The sequence below is a fragment of the Schistocerca americana genome, chromosome 1, assembly GCF_021461395.2.
Source record: "Schistocerca americana isolate TAMUIC-IGC-003095 chromosome 1, iqSchAmer2.1, whole genome shotgun sequence".
NCBI classification, from domain to species: domain Eukaryota; kingdom Metazoa; phylum Arthropoda; class Insecta; order Orthoptera; family Acrididae; genus Schistocerca; species Schistocerca americana.
In genome coordinates this window covers 588,658,797-588,678,064 of record NC_060119.1, presented here as the reverse complement: position 1 = coordinate 588,678,064, position 19,268 = coordinate 588,658,797, and positions in this window count along the sequence as shown.

Below are 19,268 nucleotides of genomic sequence, written 5' to 3'. Positions count from 1 at the left end.
TGGGGAGTTTGCTGAAAGAAAACTGAATTACATCAGACGCATTGCACGGGGAATGTAATACTTGACTTTTTCGAAACAATGCCCTTAACATTTTGAGACGGCTTTTGTATCCGGACATTTCTAGATCTGGCCACATCTTGTTTCTTGCTTAATGAGGTCTTGCGTTTCTCGCGACCAGTTCGTCGAAAGAAATGCAGCGTGCCGCAACGTCTATCATTTTCTCTGCAGCGACACCTTCCACGTGAGTACAAATAAATCCCAGCTTTGTATTAAGTGGCCACGAAGATGGAAGTGACTTGCTTAATTATCCCAGCCAAATCATGGGATGAAGGGTACTCTCTACCTCTTTGAAGTTCTGAAATTTCTAGACTAATGTGTGTTCCTTACGCGGCTGAACATCTATCGACTTCGGTATTTTAACGGATTCGACATGCAGTGATAAATCACGCCTACAGTTACCAATGTACGGGCCAGAAATCCCGCTAAGGGTGCTCGGTGTTGCTTCTCGCGTCCGTCAGGAATTTGATCTCCAAACGCATATTGCTCGCCCCAGTGTTCGAATTGTGTGGGCCAAATCTCAAACAGAAACCAGTCGGTAAAACTGAACCAACAGTGAACCACTTGTGCATCTTCCCTTGCAGAGCCTGATTCGAATGATTGCTCAAGGTGAGTCAATCGAGCATCTATTTTTGTGACTTTATTCGAGACGCGCTCGACCACGACCTTATCTTCTCTTAGTCGACTGGTAAAGATCTTTGTGTTCTGATCCGCTATTTGATTCGCGTGCTTAACTCTTCTGGCTGCAGTGATAACTATCTTCTTGGCTCCTGCCGCTTCTAATTTAACTAAACGTGAGTCTCTTTTTGCGCCAATTGCAGTTTATTTCGCTTCTGCTCGCGTTTTTGTTATTTTCAACATATTCTCCCCGAGTTAACTAATTTCAGTGGAAATTCGCTTCTTAAGTTCTTTAAAATTTACATCTCCTGCCTTTTCAGCCTTCTGCCTCCTCTTCTCTGCCTCACTCTTATTACCCTCCATCTCGAGAATTCCCTTGTTTAATTCTTCGACCTTCTCTTCCCTCTTTCTTCCTGCTTCCTCCCTTCGTTATCTGTTCCCCCTCTTTTTCTTTCGATCTCTCTAAGAAAGGTTGAAATACGATCATCCGGCGTTTCAATGCCATACTGGTGACAGGGGATGCTACTCTGGATTATTGAGAGCTATTATGCTAGTTCTGACTGACCGACCTGTTGTTTGTTTGCAGCGAATTCCGGATTGTTACAACGGCTTCAACAGGTTCCCTACGTTGTGGCTCAAGGGGAACCCACACTATCCGGAACGGTGTACGTTTCTCACTGATGATCAGCCTCAGAACCCTGAAAAACACTGGCATCTGAACCCGCCTGCCACGTGTTCTCAAGACCATCTCGTCCCCCGAAATGTCACCATCCAATTGCTCCATAATGTTATTATAATTTGTACATTCACATCCCCTAACAATCTTTCCTTACTCCTGGTCAGCATTAAGAACTCAATGACATTACAACAACGACACTAATTCAAGGAAGAGCGGGTCTAATAATTTACCATTCTTCTCTGAAGACAATAATCAAAGAAACATTTGCCCTCCAAAAGTAGCAAATAGACGAAAAGAAATCTTATACAAGTTAACGCCGCTGTTCACAGCGCTGATTTACGACAATCATTATAAATGTGGTGCGGAAACCACAAAATCTTGTCACCATGGAAGGTAATAAGCTAAATAAAAGATTAAGAAAACGTAAGGATTAGCAAATGGAAGCTGCTAACATAAATCTACTACAGATCAAACAAACGTTCAGTTAATTGATGAGGGAGAGAAAAAGAAACTATATTCTAACTGAGTGATCTATAGGGTCGCCAGTGTGGAAACTAGCCCCGTGTTTGCTTTCATGGGAACCTTAACTGATATACAAGATAGGGGCAAAATCATAATGTTATGCAAACCACACCCAAGTGAGCTTATATTGAATTTGCACAAGGTGTGTAACACAGACTTATTATGGCCCTGACATTAAGTCTACATAGCCTCTCTTATGACTTATTCACAAAGTAAATTGCTCAAGTTCCCCTCAAAAAAAAAAAAAATGGCAGTGGGTAAGGAGAATGGTTAATGTGACTCTTTAACAGATAGATGCCATCTTAAAAATTTATTTTCCTTATATGGAACTCAAAATCGATCATGAATTTGTACAAGGAACGATCATGTACATTAACGTAAATGAAACAGGCAAATAGTCCTCACTTGATAGAGGTATTGGTAAGAACCTAGTACAAATGACACAGCATGGAATCTAGTGTGGTTCTCTACTACGAAAAGGGGGAGCAAAGAGAACAGGTGAAATGCACAACATCAATAAACAAGTGTGTAATCCGATGCAGTACTACGATATCACCTAAAAATGCAAACTGGTTCTATGGATACCACTGCTAAAGAACCTAAATTTGAATTTTTGCGTCTGAAAAATCAACCGCAGCCCTACAGGCTGGCTCAACTGCATGGAGATGGGCTCCGCCTTGTAAACCAATCGAAGAGCAAGCGTGAAAGAAAATTTTTGCCTGGGAGGCCGGACAAGTGGAATTGTGTTTGGAATTACTCTGCAGGTAGGTAGGTTACTACTTTACTACCACACTGATCCGCTTCCGCGATCTGACTGCAGTGATTCCCAAAATTTGAGTTCGTAACAGTAGGTGTGCCAGAAGGGTACCTTCTTCCTACTCATTAACACACTAACGTTTACTGACCTCAGCAATATATGCAACCGACCCCCTCCCCCCCGCCCCCTCCCTCGTACGCAGAGAGCAATTGTTCTACTTGTGCCAGAGCTCGGCCAATTGTCGCCGGTAATAAAGCTTTCGCCAGTTATGGCCTTACGACAAATTCGTCTAGACTTCCACTACCACACTCCATCAACCAAGGCGACAAAACCATTTCTTCCCGCCAGCTCCCAAAGATGACTGCAAATGTGTTCTGATGTAACAGTCAAGCAGCCTATCATGGCCTCCACCATGACTTTGTGTGGGAAGCTTTCTGGCGACAGGCGCCAAAGGAATGTGACGCTTGGGTTGTTACGTGTGGCGCCACTCTATCAGCTTTCTCTTGGAACTCGGCGACCATGACTCCAAAATTTCCATAATAATAGCCCACTTGTGGCGAGGAACTGGCGAATTTCTACCCAAAACGCGAGGCTTTTGTGAGAAAACTGCCATCAGCTACTGTAAAAATACTGAGCATCCGTCACTCTGGCCCCTGAGAACCGATATCAAAAGAGAAAGCCGCCAGTCATGGGTCTGGACTCTGGTCACAGTTACCAGTGACCGGCTGCCCCCCCTCCCCTTCCCATTTCACTTTCTGACTATTCCCAGCTATTGTTAGCAGATGGTCCCCTCACAGCCCAAAAGTTACAAGTCTCCTATGTGAAATTAACAGAATTACGATATGCGTGCATTCTTCTCCTAATCAAGTACATGGCTTGTGCTACCCCACCATCTACACCTCTTGGTAAGTAACCTGCATCAGTATGTAGACGGCCAATGAGGACTGTAACTATCATTTGCTATAAAAGAACTTTTTATTAAGGCTAAATTATGGCCCTACAGACTTCAAAAGAGTGGTGGAGTAGGCACACTGTAATTTAATTTTGTGACCAATTGAGATACATAAGTAATGGAAGACAAAATTACCATAAGTTCTACTGAACAAGGTGGCTCAGTGGTTAGCACACTGGACTTGCATTCGGGAGGACGACAGTTCACACCCGCGGCCGGCCTCCTGATTTAGATTTTCCGTGATTTCCCTAAATCCCTTGGGGCAAATGCCAGGACGGGTCCCTGGAAAGGGCACGGCCAACTTCCTTCCCCATCCTTCCCTAATCCTATGCGACTGATGGCCTCACTGTTTGGTCGCCTCCTGCAAATCAACCAATAAACCATAAGTTCTACAGTTTATTATAAATCCTCACACAAAACGAGTGCAGCAGCTACACTGAAATATCACAAACATATGTATTAACACCCTGTTCACTGACAAATTATCAGAACAAAATGAAACAGTTACAAGTAATTAATCTTGGTGGAGGTTCAAGACAAGGAAGCGATAGGTAGGTTACTACATTATTACCACACTGATCCGCTTCCGCGATCTGACAGCAGTGATTCCCAAAATTTGAGTTCGTAACAGTAGGTGTGCCAGAAGGGTACCTTGCTCCTACTCATTAACACTCTAACGTGTACCGAGTCGATTGCGACCTATATGCGCTGAACCCAATTGGAGATCTTACCCCTTTTTTTTACAGCGTCGTTGTTGTCCACCAGTGCTGCACTGTGTTGAACGATGCCTATGACTCCCGAGAAGCTATCTAACACAAACTTTACATCATGCTCCAGTTGGAGTTACAAAGTGGCAGGGCTTCTTCTCATATCATATTCTGCGAGCAGAATTGGAATTAATTCTCTCATTAGCAGTGGACGAAGTCTTTAGTTCCTGCTATATTCTCTTGTAACCCCTTCTTTGAGAGCCAATCCTGGCCTCCCATGAGCAGTCATCCAATGTAATATGTCAGTTCTCGTGGAACGTCCTCCCACTTCTTAATAATTTTCCAGAACTACTTTGTCAGACCAGGCTGACAAATGAGATTCCCGCATTTTCGCGCTCAGGGACCCACAGCCAAGGAAAGGAATCTGTTGTGGCTCTGTCCTGTTGGTGTCTCAAAGGAGCATGTTAGCATGTTGTTTCCTATGACTCTCCCAAGATTCCTATCTGCTTTGTACAGGTGTAGAAAGCTGGATAAAGCCAGAAATAAGTTCAGCCGAAATTCTCTCTAACGCACTGACAGTGTTCAGAAAGGATAGATTAAATACAGTTGGTGGTGGAGTATTTATTGGTATCAGAAGTAGTATGCCTTAAAGTAGATAGTACCTGCGAAATAGTGTGGGTAGAGGTTAAACATGGCAGTCGGACGAAACTATTAGTTGGATCGTTTTACCGACGGCCCCCCCCCCCCCACCCCTCCCAACTCAGAACTGTTCAAAGAAAACTTGAGTCTCATTTCAAATAGGTACCCCACCATACAGTTACAGTCGGTGGTGACTTCAATCTACCATCGATATGCTAGAAAAATTATACGTTTAAAGCCGGCGGCAGGCATAAAACGTCATCCGAAATTGTACTGAATGCTTTCTCGGAAAATTATTTTGAGCAATTACTTCATGAGCCCACTCGAAGCGTAAATAGTTGCGAAAGCATATTTGACCTCTTAGCAACAAATAATCCTGGACAAATAGTGAGTATCGTGACGAATACAGGGATTAGCGACCACAAGGCAGTTGCTGCTAGGCTAAATACCGTAACACCTAAAACCATCAAAAAGAAACACGAAGTATATTTATTTTAAAAAGCTAATAAAAATGCTCTTAACACCTTTTTAAGAGACAGTCTTCACACCTTCCGATCTGATCATGTAAGCGTAGAATAGCTGTGGAATGATTTAAAAGAGATAGTATCGACAGCAATTGAGAGATATATACCACATAAATTAATAAGTGATGGTACTGATCCCTCATGGTGCATAAAATGGCTCCGATCGCTGTTGCAGAAGTAGCGAAAAAAGCGTGCAAAATTTAAAAGAAGGCAAAATGTCCAAGACTGCCGAAGTTTAGCAGAAGTTCGAAATATAGCATGTACTTCAATGCGAGATGCTTTTCAACAACTTCCACAACGAAATTCTGTTTCGAAATTTGGTAGAAAACTCAAAAAGATTCTGGTCACACATAGTACACCAGTGGCAAGACGCAATGAATACCTTCATTGCGCGATAACAACGGTAAAGTCACTGATGACAGTGCCACTAAAGCGGAGTTATTAAACACAGTTTTCCGAAAACTCCTTCACCAAATAATACGAAGTAAATCTTCCTGAATTCCAATCAAGAACAACTGCCAAGATGAGAAACACAGAAGTAAATATTCTCGGTGTAACAAATCAGGTTAAATCATTTAATAAAGCCAAGGCCTCTGGTTCAAATGGTTCAAATGGCTCTGAGCACTATGCGACTTAACTTCTGAGGTAATCAGTTACCTAGAACTTAGAACTAATTAAACCTAACTAACCTAAGGACATCACACACATCCATGCCCGCGGCAGGATTCGAACCTGCGACCGTAGCGGTCGCTCTGCTCCAGACTGAAGCGCCTAGAACCGCATGACCCCTCCAGCCGGCTCAATAGCTCCAGATATCTCACATACATTCACGACTTTTGCCAAGGATACAGCACTTAAATAGTTATGGACAATTGGAAAAGAGTTCGGGGTGACCATAGATTAAAAGATCATCACAACGATCTCAGGTTCCTCTCAGAGTATGCTGATACAACAGCTCCATATTTAGCAACTAGATGTACAACCGCTCGCTCACAGAAAATTCCGTACCGAAAGACTGGAAAATTTCTCAAGTCACACAAATACCCAAAAAATGAGATAGAAGTAATCCGCTGAATTATAGGCCCATAACACTAACGTCGATTTGCTGTAGGGTTTTGGAACATATACTGTATCCGAATATTACGAGTACCTCGAAGAAAGCGATTTATTGACACATATTCAGCACGGATTCAGAAAATATCGCTCTTGCGAAACATAACTAGCTCTTTATACTCATAAGCAATGAGTGCTATCGACAGGGGATGTCAAAATGATTCCATATTTTTAGATTTCCAGAAGGCTTTCGACACCATTCCTCACAAGCGTCTTCTAACCAAACTGTGTGCCCATGGAATATCGCCTCAGTTGTGCCAGGAAGTCTGTAGTAACGGACGGAAAGTCATCGAGTAAAACAGAAGTAATATTCGGCGTTCCCCAAGGAAGTGTTATAGGTCCTATATTGTTCCTGATCTATATTAACGACATAGGAGACAATCTGAGGAGCCGTATTAGATTGTTTGCAGATGATGCTGTCATTTACCGTCTTGTAAAGTCATCAAAAGACTAAAAGGAATTGCAAAATGATTTAGATAAGATATCTGTATGGTGCGAAAAGTGGCAATTGACCCTGAATAAAGAAAAGTGCGAAGTTATTCACATTGATACTAAAAGAAATCCGCTGAATTTCGATTACGCTATAAGTCACACAAATCTGAAGGCTTTAAGTTCGACTACATACTTAGGAATTATAATTACAAATAACCTAAATTGGAAAGATCACATAGATAATGTTGTGGGTAGAGCAAACCAAAGACTGCAATTCATTGGCAGAACACTTAGAAGGTGCAACTGGTCTACTAAATAGACTGCTTACACCAAGCGTGTCTGCCTTATTCTGGAGTATTGCTGTGTGGAGTGGGATCTGCATCAGGTGGGACTGAAGGACGACATCGAAAAAGTACAAAGAAGGGCAGCTCGTTTTGTATTATCGCGAAATAGGGGAGATAGTGCCACAGACGTGATACGTGAAATGGAGTGGCAATCATTAAAAAAAAAAAAAAAAAGGCATTTTTCGTTGCGACAGAATCTTCTCATGAAATTTCAATCACCAGTTTTCTCCACGGATTGTGAAAACATTCTGTTGGCACCCACCTACATAGGGAGAAATGACTATCACGATAAAATTAGAGTAATCAGGGCTCGCACATAAAAATTGAAGTGCTCGTTTTTGCCGCACGCCCTTCGAGAATGGGATGGTAGAGAGGCAGCTTGAAGGTGGTTCATTGGACCCTCTGCCAGGCATTTTAAGGTAAATAGCAGAGTAGTCACGTAGATGTAGACATGTATGTGGGCCTATGCATGTGGGATGAGAAAGCTGCAGTCACACACTTACAATCCTCACACCTCGCCTGCCATATTCTGTCAAGAGCATAGAGCCATAAATGCCTGTAGTTTTCCATTGGTATATTGGTCTCCTATCGGCAGACCGGTGCTGCATTCTCTGCGTTCTTCACTCAAGGCTCACTGTTGTCCAGCTTCTGGGACATTTACTGTGCTTTACAATTCCCTCACTGCAGAAAAACGCTTTAGGAACGTGGAAGCGGTGCTCATTTCGTGCAGGATTTCAACGACTCCTCTGTGGCCATCAACATTGTGTCGACTCATGACGGGCGACCCTTCAGCATGTCCAGTACACACAATAGCCTTAGTCGCACACTGTCCTACCTGACGTCGGCGTCGCCTTTCACAATCTATGTTAAATTAATGATGCCCTTCAGCTCACTTTGATCTGCCATGTGACTGAAATTGCAAGCCCAACGAAATGCAATTCCCAGAAGTAAAACGCTTACAAATGTTTCATTATTGGCAATCTCTATCTTTTCTTCTAGGACTTTTTAAAATTCTTATTGCCTCTGTTCTATCTTTTCTTCTAACCCCATTTTTAATTCTTTTTGCCCAGATACTAACTCCATAAATATTTCAACCATACTTTGATTATTATTTTGTGTAGGCAGTGTATCAGCTGATGCTGTTCCATGCCCTAATCTACTTGTGCTACTCATTGATTCTTTAGCAGTGGCTGTATCAGAGTCACCACCTCTGACATCACCATTCACCTTATTTAACTCATCATTAACATTCATGTCATCTACAAAAGAATCCACCTTCTCAATTTCACTATTGCTACTATCTGAAATTATGTTTTCTTAGGAAACTTCAGTTTCTACATCAGATGATTCTGGTAAATAGCCATCATCAATTTGATTTTGTACACTTTCCGCATCTACCATTGAATCTAATTTACCCTGCACAGTCTCCAGTTCCATTTCAGTTTAAAACCCACAACCACATTGAGCAGCATGACAGCTGTTTATTTCTTTTAAGATTTACTGTAGTTTGAGCTTTACATGCTTGTCATCCAAGAGAATAACTCGCAACTTTACTCTGGAAAATGATGAAACAAGAGTAAGTGGTCCGTTACAATACCTTGAGCCGACGGCCACCTATTCAGCATTCGGGAATCAAAATTCTATTACGCAGACGGTTTACCATCACGTTTTGCTGTGGGCATAGAAACCGGCCGTCTGTAAACACAAGTCCTCAGCTGATAAACGTTAAGCAAGCACCACACTCAGGACGTTTCGTTGCTTGCATATAAACCACCCTACTAGTATGATAGATAACAGGAAGAAACGTCAGCATGAAAGACAGTACCCGCCACACTTCTCAAAGCAGGACCAAAGAAAATTTTCAACATGAAGTTAATGTGGTGAATCAAAGTAGGACACAGTAACAACTCAAACACACCCTGTCGAACACAGACACCTACATTAAAGCAACGCCCAAACTTCGACAGATGAGCCACCGCCACGTGCACTGCAAGTGATTCCATGAAACCTTCTTTCATGGGATCTAATCCGTTGATGGCTCACATCCTGTTGCTCAAGCACACGGGCAGAGGGCTTTTTCTATGCTTGGAACGAGTGCAACCTCTGACTTTTGTTGCATCGATACAACTGACAGGTCGCATCAATATCCACGTATCAATACATATCTGAATGACAATGCAAATTTTTCATAGGGTAGGGACCAAGTAATGTTATTTGCATTGGTATTGTTGTTGTTGTTGTGGTCTTCAGTCCAGAGCCTGGTTTGATGCAGCTCTCCATGCTACTCTATCCTGTGCAAGAGTCAACATCTCTGAATAACAACTGCAACCTACATCTCCTGAATCTGCTTAGTGTATTCATCTCTTAGTCTCCCTCTACGATTTTTACCCTTTGCATGTCCCACCAATACTAAATTGGTGAACCTTTGATGCCTCAGAACATATCCTACCAACCGATCCCTTCATCTAGTCAATTTGTGCCATACATTCCTTTTCTCTCCAATTCTATTCAGTGCCTCCTCATTCGGTATGTGATCTATCCATCTAATCTTCAGTATTCTTCTGTAGCACCACATTTCAAAAGCTTCTATTCTCTTCTTGTCTAAGCTCGCTATCACACATGTTTCACTTTGATGCATGGCTAAACACTATATAAATACTTTCAGAAAAGACTTCCTGACACTTAAATCTATACTCGATGTTATTAATTTCTCTTCTTCAGAAACGCTTTCCTTGCCATAGCCAGTCTACATTTTATATCCTCCCTACTTCGACAATCATCAGTTATTTTTCTTCTGAGGAGCAGAACTGTTTTACTACTTTATGTGTCTCATTGCCTAATCTAATTCTGTCAGCATCAACTGATTATCCTCATTTTCATTTTGTTAATGTTAATCTTTTGTCTTCCTTTCAAGAAACTGTCCATTCCATTCAACTGCTCTTCCAGCTCCTTTGCTGTCTCTGACATAAGTTTTTCCATTCGTCTGTAAAGAATTCATGTTAGCATTTTGTAACCATGGCCTATTAAACTGACAGTTAGGTAAAATTCACACCTTTCAACATCTGCTGTTTTGAAATTGGAATCACTTCATTCTTCTTGAAGTTTGAGGGTATTTCGTCTTTTTCATACACCTTGCTCACTAAATGGAGGACTTTTGTCAAGGATAGCTCTTCCGAGGTTATCAGCAGTTCTAATGGAATATTGTCTACTCCCGAGCCTTGTTTCAACTTAGGTCTTTCAGTGCTCTGTCAAATTCTTCACACACTATCATATCTCCCATTTCATCATGATCTACATTCTCTTCCATTTCCTTGATATTGCCCTCAAGTACATCGCCATTTTACAGACGCTTAGGACTGGTTTTCCATCTGAGCTCTTGATATTAATACAGGTGGTTATCCTTTCTTCAAAGGTCTCTTTAATTTTCCAGTAGGCAGTATCTGTCTGACCCCTAGTGATACATGCTTCTCCATCCTTACATTTGTCTTCTAGCCATTCCGCTTATCATTTTGCACTTGCTCTCAATCTCATTTTTGAGACGTTTGTATTCCTTTTCACCTGCTTCATTTACTGCATTTTTATATTTTCTCATTTCGTCAATTCAATTCAGTATCTCCTCTATTACCCACTGATATTTACCAGCCCTCGTCTTTTTCCTACTTGCTCCCCTGCTGCCTTCACTATTTCATCTCTTAAAGCTACCCATTCTTCTTCTACTGTATGTCTTTCCTCTGTTCTTGTCAATCGTTCTCTAATGCTCTCTTTGAAACTCTCTGCAACCTCTGGTTCTTTCATTTTATCCAGATCTCATCTTCTTAAATTGCTGTCTTTTTGCAGTTTCTTCAGTTTTAGTCTACAGTTCATAACAAATAAATTGTGGTCAGAATCCACATCGGCTCCTGGAAATGTCTTAAAATTTAAAACCTTGTTCCTAAATCTCTATATTACCATTATATAACCTACCTGAAACCTTCCAATGCCCCCAGGCCTCTTCCATGCATATAACCTTATTCCATGGTTCTTAAACCAAGTGTTAGCTATGATTAAGTTATTTTCTGTGCAAAATTCTAAAATTCTACCAGGCGGCTTTCTCCTTCATTCCCTATCCCCTGCCGATATTCACCTACATCTTTTTCTTCTCTTTCTTTTCCCACTATCAAATTCCAGTCCCCCGGGACTATCAAATTTTCGTCCCCCTTAACTATGTAAATAATTTCTTTTATCGCATCATCCATTCCTTCAATCTCTTCATCATCTGCGGAACTAGTTGGCATATAAATTTGTACTGCTATGGTAGGTGTGAGCTTTGTGTCGAACTTGCTACAATAATGTATTCAGTATGCTGAAACTTCCTGGCAGATTAGAACTGTGTGCCAGACCGAGACTCGAACTCAGGTCCCGAGTTTGAGTCTCGATCCGGCACACAGCTTTAATCTGCCAGGAAGTTTCATATCAGAGCACACTCCGCTGTAGAGTGAAAATTTCATTCTAGAAACCATTCAGTATGCTGTTCGTAGTAGCTTATCCATGTTCCTGCTTTTTTATTCATTATTAAACCTACTCATGCTTTACCATTATTTGATTTTGTATTTATAAACCTTTATTCTCCTGACCAGAAATCTCGTTCCTCCTGCCGCCGAGCTTCACTAATACCCACTATAACTAACTTTAACCTATGTATTTTGCTTTTTAAATTTCCTAACCTACCTTCCGGATTATGGGATCTGACATTCCACACTCCGATCTGTAGAATGCCAGTTTTGTTCCTGCTGATAACAGCGTCCTCCTGAGTAGTCACCACCCAGAGATCCAAATGGGGGACTATTTACCTCCAGAATATTTTACTCAAGAGGACACCATCATCATTTAACCGTATAATAAAGCTCATGTCCTCGAGAAAAATTACGGCGGTAGTTTCCCCTTGCTTTCACATGTTCGCAGTACCAGCACAGCAATGTCCATTGTGTTTGATGTTACGAGACCAGATTAGTCATCATCCAAACTGTTGCCCCTGAAACTACTGGAAAGGCTGTTACCCATCTTCAGGAACCACATGTTTGTCTGGCCTCTCAACAGATACCCCTCCGTTGTGGTTGCAGCTATGGTATGGCTATCTGTATCACTGAGGCATGCAAGCCTCACCACTGGTGGCAAGATTCATTGGGGGGGGGGGGGAGGGGGAGAGAATTGGTGTTATAAGATTTAATAGCTTGGTAGCATGGGAGGCAACTTATTTCCAGTGACGAAACACTGCCTGAGAGAGAGGGAGAGAGTTTTCAGGATTGGAACTCGACATCTGTAACATCCTGATCACAGAGAATATGTGCAGCCAACAACATTATTAGTAATCTTAAAATGTCATGAAGGCTTTTACAGCCAAAGCATCATTAATTGCTATTTATTTATAGGTAATGGTAAAAAAGATTGACAAGCAAGTTATAACACAAAAGATGGCGAATCCAATATGGTGGCTACGGGTGCCTGCTAGAGATGGGGGATGCACTCTTGAACTAATTCATAGAGTTGAATCTTTCAAAGGAGTGAACAATCAGTGATTCAGAAAAAAAGAACGGTAGCTCCAAACGTTTCCCACGGCAGAGAGAGAGAGAGAGAGAGAGAGAGAGGCGGAGCATATCAGCGGCGCCTCTGCTGGTCACAGCACAGTGCACGCCACACAACACAGCCAGCGCCGGCCTCTGCCCTGCTTCTACCTTGGCTGCCTCCATTGTGCAGTGCCCCATTGGATTTAGTGTTTCACATATGCTGTGCCGTCTCTGTGCGTCGTCTGCCGCGCGCAGTGTCTGGCGCAGCTTGACTTCGCATCGCACTCTGTCGGCGATCGTTTCAGTCGCACGCAGTTGATGCGAGCAACAGGACAGAGAGCCACCTAGCGGATAACATAGGAACTACTTGCAACAACCTGCTCGCAAGAGAACAGAAGATTTGTCTCGGAGCGGGTGAGTTCACCGCTCCCCCCACCCTCGGAACTCGCCCGCTCAACGCTCACCCCACCGTCTCGACTCTAGCCAGAGCGTTGAGCAAAGCGACTCAGGTGTCACTCTGGTCTCTGCGGTCTCGGCTCACGCAGCAATACAGCTCGCGGCTCGACCTGCTCGACTCAGCGGCTCTGCATCGGAGTTCGTCTCTACTGGATATTGTTCTTCGTAGTAATACCGCTACGTATATTACATTATTATGTTGTGTATACATCATTTGTATTTATTTTATTTTTATTTGTTTAAACTGATTAGATTAGGTTCCTGACGACTCCTCTTACTATAGGATTTTTATTATGGACACTCGAATTTACGCTTTAATTACGAGCGAACCGATAAACGTATCGCAAAATGTGATACACCAATATTTTCCTTGTTTTATTCTGTGTAAGGCTATATGCAGCACTTTCGTTTTACAGTCAAATTTATAGTTTTTTTCTTATTCTGGTACGGATTTTGCGATTTTAGGCGTCTTCGGAAGGAAACGTTCACTTTAAAAATATATGGCTTGCGATGTATTTGTATGAGGTTAATGAAATTTTAATACATTGTAGCCAAATATATTGTTAATGTAAATCTCAAGTTACAACATTTTCCGATCACCCAAAAAACCACGATAGTGCAAAATAAATCAATAATCAAAAACTTTGTCATATCGTGGAAATTTCAATAAACAATACAAAATTCTTACTCATTATCTGTGTTACTTCAAAATAGGATCAAATAAGATCAAAATACAGGTATAGTACTGGAATAAACCAAGTTTAAAGGGCAATGTGCCTTCCATTTATTTTCTATTGTAAATGAGTGGTGAGTCATGAAAAAGAGCTAATTCATTTCAGGGAGTGAACAGTTCTGATCCGATCTCTGAAAAGAACAGTTTTGCCCATCTCTAGTGCCTGCAGGTTTTTGTGGGAGTAGAGGCAAAATATTTTCCCCATACATGCGAATCAGAAATTTTGAAAACATTGTCATTTGCTCATCGTTTTCTCCTATTCATTTCTAAAGAGCACTTTTAATACCTGGTCATTGTTATACAAATAAACAAATTAACAGCATACCTGCAGTGCAACATATTTTTATGTACCCAGATTTTATGTGTTGGTGCCACGTATATGATATTTCCTGTTGGTCACTTCATCAGCCCTATATTTTCAATTAATTGTTTTCCTATTATTAAAAATTTCGTATGGGCAACATTTCCCACATTTTGCGATTTTGACTCACGACTGTAGGCTTCAACATCGATTTTCAATTTCGTTTATGTGGAAACTATATTCTGTTCCTGCTCACACTTAACTTGTAAGATAATGCATGACTTAAAATTGAACCGATTGTTTCACAATTTAAATCATTTAGGATTTTATGGCAAATATAATTGGCAATTTTTTGACTACTCTCAAAATTTTTATGCAATGTTTTGTGATCTGACTGTGACATTGTCGAAAACAGCATTTGAATTTGTGTTTCCTCTTAAGCCAAATCATGTTATACAAAAGAAACAGTTGATTTAAACTTAGTGGGATAAGTTTTTGGGAGGGAGTGTTGTACCTCGAAATGTACCTAGAAATACCAGATGTTTCCTGCTCAGCGTTTCAATCTAGTGAAGCATTTTAAAATCACAAGACGGAATGCACACTAGAAACTGCCATAAGCAGTTTACAGCCTCTTCCATAGTGTCTGATGTTGTGATACATGAGATTGTGTTTTGTGCAGCATTTGTAAATATGACAAGCTCTTAGTGTTGAAGTGTTTAATAATATATTAAAGTTACTAGGCGGACATTGCTAATTTTTGAGATACACAGTGTCATGTCGAATAAAATTGTGTATATTTTCAAAACTAGATACTTAACATGTGGACAGTTAAACCATGCGTCTTCAGTCATGCACCATCTTGTACCTTGAAACAGAAGATCTCTTTACCATGAAAAACTTGACATTTGCAAATGAACTGAGTTTCTTTAATGACTTAAAAAGTTTGCCTGTCCCAAAAATGGATAATTGCGTTAGCTGCTGACAGATTCTGTTTCAAAATATTTTTAGGTTGTAAGTGGTTTCTGATAACCCATCTTAATTTGATTTCATTTGCTGATTATTGGTTTGTATTAGATTAAAAATGTAAGAAGTACATTATTAAATATAGTGTTGACAAGATTTTTCTCGATTGCAACATGTTTAAATTTGAATAGAACGTTTGTTCTTAGGTACATGACAATATTGTTCCTTGGGACAGTTGTTCACATTCAGACAAACCTTACTCTTCTAGGGCAATTTTTGTAATTTCAGAAAAATGCTACATGTTAAGTGAATGGAATAAAAATAAAATGAAGGTCATGTTACAGGGCTGGCTAGAGACGAATGTCTGAAAATCGTTCCAAGGTACATCACTGTCCCCTACTAATTTTGCACGATTCTCAATGAGAAGCTCTTCTGCACTCTTAATTTCGTTTGCCATAATAATAGAAAAATTTCTTGATTTCCTGCTCCATCTTTATCCCAGTTGGGAATTCATTTTTCAAACTTTTTTTGAATTTTTGAATAGACATATTATGAAAGCGCCATGATGACTGCCATACATTGTGCATACCAGGAGAGAGCACACAACTTAGCAGCTTTACCATAAACCAAGCAATTGATATAATGACAACCAACCAATTGGAATTTTCTCATTCTGCCATTGATATCATTCTTGAAACTCTAATTTATGTAAGTTTGCCATCGATTCAATAAAATTTTGTTCTTTTGTGAATCATCATTCTCCTTTTCTTCAACATAACTGCTGACATTTGTAGACTTAGAGAAAGCTTTAGACAATGTTGACTGGAATACTCTCTTTCAAATTCTGAAGGTGGCAGGAGTAAAATACAGGGAGCGAAAGGCTATTTACAATTTGTACAGAAACCAGATGGCAGTCATAAGAGTCGAGGGACATGAAAGGAAAGCAGTGGTTGGGAAGGGAGTGAGACAGGGTTGTAGCCTCTCCCCGATGTTATTCAATCTGTATATTGAGAAAGCAGTAAAGGAAACAAAAGAAAAGTTTGGAGTAGGTATTAAAATCCATGGAGAAGAAATAAAAACTTTGAGGTACGCCGATGACATTGTAATTCTGTCAGAGACAGCAAAGGACTTGGAAGAACAGTTGAACGGAATGGACAGTGTTTGGAAAGGAGGGTATAAGATGGACATCAAAAAAAGCAAAACGAGGATAATGGAATGTAGTCGAATTAAGTAGGGTGATGTGAAGGGAATTAGATTAGGAAATGAGACTCTTAAAGTAGTAAAGGAGTTTTGCTATTTGGGGAGCAAAATAACTGATGATCTTCGAAGCAGAGAGGACATAAAATGTAGACTGGCAATGGCAAGAAAAGCGTTTCTGAAGAAGAAAAATTTGTTAATATCGAGTATAGATTTAAATGTCAGGAAGTCGTTTCTGAAAGTGTTTGTATGGGGTGTAGCCATGTATGGAAGTGAAACATGGATGGTAAATAGTTTCGACAAGAAGAGAATAGAAGCTTTCGAAATTTGGTGCTACAGAAGAATGCTGAAGATTACATGGGTAGATCACATAACTAACGAGGAGGTATTGAATAGAATTGGAGAGAAGAGGAGTTTGTGGCACAACTTGACCAGAAGAAGGGATCGGTTGGTAGGACATGTTCTGAGGCATCAAGGGATCACCAATTTAGTATTGGAGGGCAGCATGTAGGATAATAATCGTAGAGGGAGACCAAGAGATGAATACACTATGCAGATTCAGAAGGATGTAGGCTGCAGTGGGTACTGGGAGATGAAGAAGCTTGCACAGGATAGAGTAGCATGGAGGGCTGCATCAAACTAATCTCAGGACTGAAGACCACAACAACAACAACAACTGCTGACATCGGAAATACTGACCAGGAGACCACAAGGCTTTTCATCAGAGCACTTGATGCCAAGAGAGGCGCAGACTAGGTCTATATTCTCTCAATCAGTAAAATTACTGAGATTTTTTAACAGAGATACATGAGTTGAAATCACCCACGTCTTGTGATATTTCATTGCAGTTAGTATATTTTTAGACTCCCTCACTTACGTTTTCGGTTTTCAATCGTTTATGAGGTACAGAAAAGTTACATGTACCAGTAATTTTTCTATTGACTGCGCTTCTACATCTCACAATGCACAACATTCTAAGCACACATCCAGCGAAGCTCACTTACTATTCATTGGCTATGGAAAAACTGAGAGATAACTTATATTGCCAACAACATTCTCGCACCATTCCGATTACCTGGACTCTATGTCAGCGCATTAGAGAGACATTCATGCTCAAATCTGGTTCTTATTTGCAGTAGTCATATGAAATTAACCAAATGAAGACTGCTGTACAACAAGTACTCAATTAGTGCCACTCTCTGTTAGATCACTTAAATTAGCAGTAGTTTCAATGAAGACGACTTCGTACGCCAACCAACAAGTAGCGATCAGCGGCCACACACGACAAACGAACACTCCTTTAGCAAATGAAAAGAAATATAAGACAATCCGTACCTTTAGATTAGCGCCAGACAGTTATTAGGCATTATTTGAATTTCGAAGGAGAAAGCTTTTGTCGAAAGTGTTTTGTCATGCAACTGTTTTGTTACATCAATAGCCATTTTAGAATTAAGAAGATACACGCTCCTACTGACATAGGAACTGGGAGGGTGTCTGTGGTTTAGGGGTAACGCCTTTCACTCGTAATCAAAACGTTCTCTGCCGCTAGTCGAACCCATCATCCGCTTAACTTCTGAATAAATATTATCAGCAATGGTGGCTGAAGACTTTTGGCATACGAACCCACCCTCGTTCTGCCAACAGCCTTTTCAAAGAGGACAGATGAGCGGACAGAGGTTCAGGGCACTCTCATACCCATGGGCTGGGAAACTGCCCCTAAAATACGGAATAATCAGCGGTGATCGACGGCATGTCAATGCAGAAGGCGGTGGAAACAATTGCATTAAAGACACATAATGTGTCTTCATAAAACATGTGGCCTGTAATTGAGAAAATGTCGTAATGATATCTCCATCGGCAGAAAATTCCAGATTAATCCCTCATTCTGATCTCCAGGAGGGGAAATATGAAGGAATAACATTCTGGGAGTTCGGAGCATGGAATGTCAGCAGTTTACGAAAGCTACAAATTCCGAAAAGGGAAATGCAAGGGCTCAATCTAGATGTAGTAGGAGTCAGTGAAGAGAAATGAAAAAAAAACAATGATTTCTAGTCAGGCGAATATACGGTAATATCAACAGTAGCAGAAAGTGTATAACGGCAGTAGAGTTTCTTATAAATAGGAAAGTAGGGCAGAGAGTGAGCTACTGTGAACAGTTCAATGATGTGGTGGTTCTTATTAGATTCAACAGTAAACCAACGCCAAAAAGAATAGTTCCTTACACATGTCGATGCTGCAAGCAGAAGACGAAGATGTAGATAAAGTGCTTGAGTATACTGAATGGGTAATTCAGTATATAAAGAGAGACGAAATCTGGTAACCATGGGGGACTGGAATGCGGTTGAAGGAGAATTAGTAGAAGAAAGCTTTTTGGAAGAGCATGAGCTTGGCAGTTGGTATAAGAGAGGAAAAACACTAATCGATTTCTGCAATAATTTTCAGATAGTAACAGCAAATACTCTGTTCAAGAATCACAAGAGGAAAAGGCGTTCAATAAGTGATACAACACATCTTTTCTCTGTCAGTTTCTGTTGAAAAAGTGCAGAATATTTGTGGGGCAACATGGAATTTTCCCGGTTTAACTGCTTCAGCCTCGTGAAGTTCGTGGTGGTGCTATACATTAGAGGTGGCAAAAAATAACGTAACTGATAGAAATAACCGGTTACTGAGAAGTAGCGGTTACTGCGATAACCGTTCCTCTGATTCTGGCAGTTATTTCAATAACTGTTTA